The sequence below is a fragment of the Hyla sarda genome, chromosome 4 (assembly GCF_029499605.1).
Source record: "Hyla sarda isolate aHylSar1 chromosome 4, aHylSar1.hap1, whole genome shotgun sequence".
In the NCBI taxonomy this organism is placed as follows: Eukaryota; Metazoa; Chordata; class Amphibia; order Anura; family Hylidae; genus Hyla; species Hyla sarda.
The window spans coordinates 20,053,924-20,061,423 of record NC_079192.1 but is presented as its reverse complement, the minus strand read 5'-3'; the positions used below and the strand labels follow the sequence as shown (position 1 = coordinate 20,061,423).

The following is a 7,500-nucleotide window of genomic DNA, read 5'->3' as shown; positions in this document are numbered from 1 at the left end:
TCGAAGCCTGGTTACCTGCATGACAGGCAGGAATACTCACAACTATACTAACGAGGAACAACCTATGCCTGCTGCTCCATGGTAATGTCCTTAAAGGGTCAGCGTTTAATAGTTCTGAAGGGAGAATTAATCGCTTTAGCTCAGCGCTAGGGATCAAAGGTGTAATCTCGTTATACCTCTGGAAACAGCAAAAAGTGCCTAATGGCAGCGGTGGGATTCGAACCCACGCCTCCAAAGAGACTGGAGCCTAAATCCAGCGCCTTAGACCGCTCGGCCACGCTACCACACACAACTGCTGCTTTTCAACCCTACCTGAGGACGCAGACCTAAGTAAGGGGCGAAATAATCATAGCCACCCCATCTGGGAACCGTACCCCGGTTTTCTGGAGATCTGGAGGAAGAATTAAAAGTTTTAGTGTGGCAGGTGAAGGTACTTAATGGTTCCATGGTGTAATGGTTAGCACTCTGGACTCTGAATCCAGTGATCCGAGTTCAAATCTCGGTGGGACCTTTCTTTACTTTCCTCTCATTACTCAGTACTGTATTAAAATTATTTAACCTTCTTCCAGATGTGAGCTTTTCAAATCCATAAATGCTGCTTCCATACCTTTGTGTTCTGTCACCCCAAGGTGCAATTAGTTGAGAACTTGGATGAAAACTCATGCCTCAAAGAAACCCAGAGCACTCACATCCCCCCGGGAGCCATAATGCCAGAAATATGGGTTATCCAGGATTAGAAAATAAAGTTAAATTGCCTCTTTCTTCCAGAAACAGTGCCAGCTCTGGCTAGTATAGAGTGGATTTCCTGATTGGTTAACCTCTGTGAATATCCCTGGCTTTTGCAGCTCGGTGCAGATTATGGTGTACGCTGCTCTGTGCCTATGTTTCAGATCTAGGGAAGGATTAAGGCAAGACAGCAAGGGTCAGTTTTGTAGTTCTTCCTGTTCACCCTATTCATCACAGAGTACATCTGATCCCTGGGGATCCCTCCTCAAGGATTGTATTCCAGATTGTCCGCGCAACATCTTAGCAGGTGGTAATACAGCGCCCATACTGAGAGAGGGACGAGAGGTTCTCCTGCATTGAAAGGGGAAGTGCTGATTAGTTAGCTGGCGCCAGGTACCTGCCTCAACCAATCGATATTCTGGGCATGTAACGTGAGCTGAAAGAGCAAGTAAAAGCAAAAGCTACTCAATGGCAACGGTGGGATTCGAACCCACGCCCCCGAGGAGACTGGAGCCTTAATCCAGCGCTTTAGACCGCTCGGCCACGCCACCACATGGTGTTGCAGCTTTCCGACCCTACCTGGGGACACAGACCTAAGTAAAGGGCAAAACAAGCATAGCTTCCCCTTCGGGAATTCGGAGCCTGGTCACCTGCATGACAGGCAGGAATACTCACAACTATACTAACGAGGAACAACCTATGCCTGCTGCTCCATGGTAATGTCCTTAAAGGGTCAACGTTTAATAGTTCTGGAGGGAGAATTAATCGCTTTAGCTCAGCGCTAGGGATCAAAGGTGTAATCTCGTTATCCCTCTGGAAACAGCAAAAAGTGCCTAATGGCAGCAGTGGGATTCGAACCCACGCCTCCAAAGAGACTGGAGCCTAAATCCAGCGCCTTAGACTGCTCGGCCACGCTACCACACACAACTGCTGCTTTTCAACCCTACCTGAGGACGCAGACCTAAGTAAGGGGCGAAATAATCATAGCCACCCCATCTGGGAACCGTACCCCGGTTTTCTGGAGATCTGGAGGAAGAATTAAAAGTTTTAGTGTGGCAGGAGAAGGTACTTAATGGTTCCATGGTGTAATGGTTAGCACTCTGGACTCTGAATACAGTGATCCGAGTTCAAATCTCGGTGGGACCTTTCTTTACTTTCCTCTCATTACTCAGTACTGTATTAAAATTATTTAACCTTCTTCCAGATGTGAGCTTTTCAAATCCATAAATGCTGCTTCCATACCTTTGTGTTCTGTCGCCCCAAGGTGCAATTAGTTGAGAACTTGGATGAAAACTCATGCCTCAAAGAAACCCAGAGCACTCACATCCCCCCGGGAGCCATAATGCCAGAAATATGGGTTATCCAGGATTAGAAAATAAAGTTAAATTGCCTCTTTCTTCCAGAAACAGTGCCAGCTCTGGCTAGTATAGAGTGGATTTCCTGATTGGTTAACCTCTGTGAATATCCCTGGCTTTTGCAGCTCGGTGCAGATTATGGTGTACGCTGCTCTGTGCCTATGTTTCAGATCTAGGGAAGGATTAAGGCAAGACAGCAAGGGTCAGTTTTGTAGTTCTTCCTGTTCACCCTATTCATCACAGAGTACATCTGATCCCTGGGGATCCCTCCTCAAGGATTGTATTCCAGATTGTCCGCGCAACATCTTAGCAGGTGGTAATACAGCGCCCATACTGAGAGAGGGACGAGAGGTTCTCCTGCATTGAAAGGGGAAGCGCTGATTAGTTAGCTGGCGCCAGGTACCTGCCTCAACCAATCGATATTCTGGGCATGTAACGTGAGCTGAAAGAGCAAGTAAAAGCAAAAGCTACTCAATGGCAACGGTGGGATTCGAACCCACGCCCCCGAAGAGACTGGAGCCTTAATCCAGCGCCTTAGACCGCTCGGCCACGCTACCACATGGTGTTGCAGCTTTCCGACCCTACCTGGGGACACAGACCTAAGTAAAGGGCAAAACAAGCATAGCTTCCCCTTCGGGAATTCGGAGCCTGGTCACCTGCATGACAGGCAGGAATACTCACAACTATACTAACGAGGAACAACCTATGCCTGCTGCTCCATGGTAATGTCCTTAAAGGGTCAGCGTTTAATAGTTCTGAAGGGAGAATTAATCGCTTTAGCTCTGCGCTAGGGATCAAAGGTGTAATCTCGTTATACCTCTGGAAACAGCAAAAAGTGCCTAATGGCAGCGGTGGGATTCGAACCCACGCCTCCAAAGAGACTGGAGCCTAAATCCAGCGCCTTAGACCGCTCGGCCACGCTACCACACACAACTGCTGCTTTTCAACCCTACCTGAGGACGCAGACCTAAGTAAGGGGCAAAATAATCATAGCCACCCCATCTGGGAACCGTACCCCGGTTTTCTGGAGATCTGGAGGAAGAATTAAAAGTTTTAGTGTGGCAGGTGAAGGTACTTAATGGTTCCATGGTGTAATGGTTAGCACTCTGGACTCTGAATCCAGTGATCCGAGTTCAAATCTCGGTGGGACCTTTCTTTACTTTCCTCTCATTACTCAGTACTGTATTAAAATTATTTAACCTTCTTCCAGATGTGAGCTTTTCAAATCCATAAATGCTGCTTCCATACCTTTGTGTTCTGTCGCCCCAAGGTGCAATTAGTTGAGAACTTGGATGAAAACTCATGCCTCAAAGAAACCCAGAGCACTCACATCCCCCCGGGAGCCATAATGCCAGAAATATGGGTTATCCAGGATTAGAAAATAAAGTTAAATTGCCTCTTTCTTCCAGAAACAGTGCCAGCTCTGGCTAGTATAGAGTGGATTTCCTGATTGGTTTACCTCTGTGAATATCCCTGGCTTTTGCAGCTCGGTGCAGATTATGGTGTACGCTGCTCTGTGCCTATGTTTCAGATCTAGGGAAGGATTAAGGCAAGACAGCAAGGGTCAGTTTTGTAGTTCTTCCTGTTCACCCTATTCATCACAGAGTACATCTGATCCCTGGGGATCCCTCCTCAAGGATTGTATTCCAGATTGTCCGCGCAACATCTTAGCAGGTGGTAATACAGCGCCCATACTGAGAGAGGGACGAGAGGTTCTCCTGCATTGAAAGGGGAAGCGCTGATTAGTTAGCTGGCGCCAGGTACCTGCCTCAACCAATCGATATTCTGGGCATGTAACGTGAGCTGAAAGAGCAAGTAAAAGCAAAAGCTACTCAATGGCAACGGTGGGATTCGAACCCACGCCCCCGAAGAGACTGGAGCCTTAATCCAGCACCTTAGACCGCTCGGCCACGCTACCACATGGTGTTGCAGCTTTCCGACCCTACCTGGGGACACAGACCTAAGTAAAGGGCAAAACAAGCATAGCTTCCCCTTCGGGAATTCGGAGCCTGGTCACCTGCATGACAGGCAGGAATACTCACAACTATACTAACAAGGAACAACCTATGCCTGCTGCTCCATGGTAATGTCCTTAAAGGGTCAGCGTTTAATAGTTCTGGAGGGAGAATTAATCGCTTTAGCTCAGCGCTAGGGATCAAAGGTGTAATCTCGTTATCCCTCTGGAAACAGCAAAAAGTGCCTAATGGCAGCAGTGGGATTCGAACCCACGCCTCCAAAGAGACTGGAGCCTAAATCCAGCGCCTTAGACTGCTCGGCCACGCTACCACACACAACTGATGCTTTTCAACCCTACCTGAGGACGCAGACCTAAGTAAGGGGCGAAATAATCATAGCCACCCCATCTGGGAACCGTACCCCGGTTTTCTGGAGATCTGGAGGAAGAATTAAAAGTTTTAGTGTGGCAGGAGAAGGTACTTAATGGTTCCATGGTGTAATGGTTAGCACTCTGGACTCTGAATCCAGTGAACCGAGTTCAAATCTCGGTGGGACCTTTCTTTACTTTCCTCTCATTACTCAGTACTGTATTAAAATTATTTAACCTTCTTCCAGATGTGAGCTTTTCAAATCCATAAATGCTGCTTCCATACCTTTGTGTTCTGTCGCCCCAAGGTGCAATTAGTTGAGAACTTGGATGAAAACTCATGCCTCAAAGAAACCCAGAGCACTCACATCCCCCCGGGAGCCATAATGCCAGAAATATGGGTTATCCAGGATTAGAAAATAAAGTTAAATTGCCTCTTTCTTCCAGAAACAGTGCCAGCTCTGGCTAGTATAGAGTGGATTTCCTGATGGGTTAACCTCTGTGAATATCCCTGGCTTTTGCAGCTCGGTGCAGATTATGGTGTACGCTGCTCTGTGCCTATGTTTCAGATCTAGGGAAGGATTAAGGCAAGACAGCAAGGGTCAGTTTTGTAGTTCTTCCTGTTCACCCTATTCATCACAGAGTACATCTGATCCCTGGGGATCCCTCCTCAAGGATTGTATTCCAGATTGTCCGCGCAACATCTTAGCAGGTGGTAATACAGCGCCCATACTGAGAGAGGGACGAGAGGTTCTCCTGCATTGAAAGGGGAAGTGCTGATTAGTTAGCTGGCGCCAGGTACCTGCCTCAACCAATCGATATTCTGGGCATGTAACGTGAGCTGAAAGAGCAAGTAAAAGCAAAAGCTACTCAATGGTAGTGTTGAGCGGCATAGGCCATATTCGAATTCGCGAATATTCGCGAATATATGGACGAATATTCGTCATATATTCGCGAATATTCGCATATTCGTTATATCCTCGTTTTATTTTCGCGTATGCGAAAATACGCGCATGCGAAAATTAACATATGCGGAAATTCGCATATGCGAACATTAGCATATGCTAATTTTCGCATATGCGAATTTTCGCACGCCAGTCTCAAACAGTAGTATTACAGCCTTCTTTACACCACACAAGCTGGAAGCAGAGAGGGGTGATCACTGTGATGTGTACTGTGAAGAAAAAAAAAAAAAAAAAACGAATATTCGTAATTACGAATATATAGCGCTATATTCGCGAAATTCGCGAATTCGCGAATATGCGATATTCGCGAATAATATTCGAATTGCGAATATTCGCGAGCAACACTACTCAATGGCAACGGTGGGATTCGAACCCACGCCCCCGAAGAGACTGGAGCCTTAATCCAGCGCCTTAGACCGCTCGGCCACGCTACCACATGGTGTTGCAGCTTTCCGACCCTACCTGGGGACACAGACCTAAGTAAAGGGCAAAACAAGCATAGCTTCCCCTTCGGGAATTCGGAGCCTGGTCACCTGCATGACAGGCAGGAATACTCACAACTATACTAACAAGGAACAACCTATGCCTGCTGCTCCATGGTAATGTCCTTAAAGGGTCAGCGTTTAATAGTTCTGGAGGGAGAATTAATCGCTTTAGCTCAGCGCTAGGGATCAAAGGTGTAATCTCGTTATCCCTCTGGAAACAGCAAAAAGTGCCTAATGGCAGCAGTGGGATTCGAACCCACGCCTCCAAAGAGACTGGAGCCTAAATCCAGCGCCTTAGACTGCTCGGCCACGCTACCACACACAACTGATGCTTTTCAACCCTACCTGAGGACGCAGACCTAAGTAAGGGGCGAAATAATCATAGCCACCCCATCTGGGAACCGTACCCCGGTTTTCTGGAGATCTGGAGGAAGAATTAAAAGTTTTAGTGTGGCAGGAGAAGGTACTTAATGGTTCCATGGTGTAATGGTTAGCACTCTGGACTCTGAATCCAGTGAACCGAGTTCAAATCTCGGTGGGACCTTTCTTTACTTTCCTCTCATTACTCAGTACTGTATTAAAATTATTTAACCTTCTTCCAGATGTGAGCTTTTCAAATCCATAAATGCTGCTTCCATACCTTTGTGTTCTGTCGCCCCAAGGTGCAATTAGTTGAGAACTTGGATGAAAACTCATGCCTCAAAGAAACCCAGAGCACTCACATCCCCCCGGGAGCCATAATGCCAGAAATATGGGTTATCCAGGATTAGAAAATAAAGTTAAATTGCCTCTTTCTTCCAGAAACAGTGCCAGCTCTGGCTAGTATAGAGTGGATTTCCTGATGGGTTAACCTCTGTGAATATCCCTGGCTTTTGCAGCTCGGTGCAGATTATGGTGTACGCTGCTCTGTGCCTATGTTTCAGATCTAGGGAAGGATTAAGGCAAGACAGCAAGGGTCAGTTTTGTAGTTCTTCCTGTTCACCCTATTCATCACAGAGTACATCTGATCCCTGGGGATCCCTCCTCAAGGATTGTATTCCAGATTGTCCGCGCAACATCTTAGCAGGTGGTAATACAGCGCCCATACTGAGAGAGGGACGAGAGGTTCTCCTGCATTGAAAGGGGAAGTGCTGATTAGTTAGCTGGCGCCAGGTACCTGCCTCAACCAATCGATATTCTGGGCATGTAACGTGAGCTGAAAGAGCAAGTAAAAGCAAAAGCTACTCAATGGTAGTGTTGAGCGGCATAGGCCATATTCGAATTCGCGAATATTCGCGAATATATGGACGAATATTCGTCATATATTCGCGAATATTCGCATATTCGTTATATCCTCGTTTTATTTTCGCGTATGCGAAAATACGCGCATGCGAAAATTAACATATGCGGAAATTCGCATATGCGAACATTAGCATATGCTAATTTTCGCATATGCGAATTTTCGCACGCCAGTCTCAAACAGTAGTATTACAGCCTTCTTTACACCACACAAGCTGGAAGCAGAGAGGGGTGATCACTGTGATGTGTACTGTGAAGAAAAAAAAAAAAAAAAAACGAATATTCGTAATTACGAATATATAGCGCTATATTCGCGAAATTCGCGAATTCGCGAATATGCGATATTCGCGAATAATATTCGAATTGCG

At 46.6% G+C, this 7,500-nt stretch overlaps 13 non-coding genes across 13 annotated transcripts; 4 read left to right on the top strand and 9 right to left on the bottom strand.

Annotated features, from left to right (window-relative positions):
- Window positions 1–202: 202 nt before the first annotated feature.
- Window positions 203–284, bottom strand: TRNAL-UAG (transfer RNA leucine (anticodon UAG)). Its single transcript has one exon. It is a non-coding gene; the product is annotated as a tRNA-Leu (tRNA).
- Window positions 285–439: 155 nt separating this feature from the next.
- Window positions 440–511, top strand: TRNAQ-CUG (transfer RNA glutamine (anticodon CUG)). The gene has a single exon. It is a non-coding gene; the product is annotated as a tRNA-Gln (tRNA).
- Window positions 512–1,195: 684 nt separating this feature from the next.
- Window positions 1,196–1,277, bottom strand: TRNAL-AAG (transfer RNA leucine (anticodon AAG)). Its single transcript has one exon. It is a non-coding gene; the product is annotated as a tRNA-Leu (tRNA).
- Window positions 1,278–1,563: 286 nt separating this feature from the next.
- On the bottom strand, window positions 1,564–1,645 carry TRNAL-UAG (transfer RNA leucine (anticodon UAG)). Its single transcript has one exon. It is a non-coding gene; the product is annotated as a tRNA-Leu (tRNA).
- A 911-nt stretch (window positions 1,646–2,556) lies between these two features.
- TRNAL-AAG (transfer RNA leucine (anticodon AAG)) lies at window positions 2,557–2,638 on the bottom strand. Its single transcript has one exon. It is a non-coding gene; the product is annotated as a tRNA-Leu (tRNA).
- Window positions 2,639–2,924: 286 nt separating this feature from the next.
- Window positions 2,925–3,006, bottom strand: TRNAL-UAG (transfer RNA leucine (anticodon UAG)). The gene has a single exon. It is a non-coding gene; the product is annotated as a tRNA-Leu (tRNA).
- Window positions 3,007–3,161: 155 nt separating this feature from the next.
- TRNAQ-CUG (transfer RNA glutamine (anticodon CUG)) lies at window positions 3,162–3,233 on the top strand. The gene has a single exon. It is a non-coding gene; the product is annotated as a tRNA-Gln (tRNA).
- Window positions 3,234–3,917: 684 nt separating this feature from the next.
- Window positions 3,918–3,999, bottom strand: TRNAL-AAG (transfer RNA leucine (anticodon AAG)). Its single transcript has one exon. It is a non-coding gene; the product is annotated as a tRNA-Leu (tRNA).
- Window positions 4,000–4,285: 286 nt separating this feature from the next.
- Window positions 4,286–4,367, bottom strand: TRNAL-UAG (transfer RNA leucine (anticodon UAG)). The gene has a single exon. It is a non-coding gene; the product is annotated as a tRNA-Leu (tRNA).
- A 155-nt stretch (window positions 4,368–4,522) lies between these two features.
- TRNAQ-CUG (transfer RNA glutamine (anticodon CUG)) lies at window positions 4,523–4,594 on the top strand. The gene has a single exon. It is a non-coding gene; the product is annotated as a tRNA-Gln (tRNA).
- Window positions 4,595–5,721: 1,127 nt separating this feature from the next.
- Window positions 5,722–5,803, bottom strand: TRNAL-AAG (transfer RNA leucine (anticodon AAG)). Its single transcript has one exon. It is a non-coding gene; the product is annotated as a tRNA-Leu (tRNA).
- Window positions 5,804–6,089: 286 nt separating this feature from the next.
- TRNAL-UAG (transfer RNA leucine (anticodon UAG)) lies at window positions 6,090–6,171 on the bottom strand. Its single transcript has one exon. It is a non-coding gene; the product is annotated as a tRNA-Leu (tRNA).
- Window positions 6,172–6,326: 155 nt separating this feature from the next.
- On the top strand, window positions 6,327–6,398 carry TRNAQ-CUG (transfer RNA glutamine (anticodon CUG)). The gene has a single exon. It is a non-coding gene; the product is annotated as a tRNA-Gln (tRNA).
- The last annotated feature ends 1,102 nt before the right edge of the window (window positions 6,399–7,500 follow it).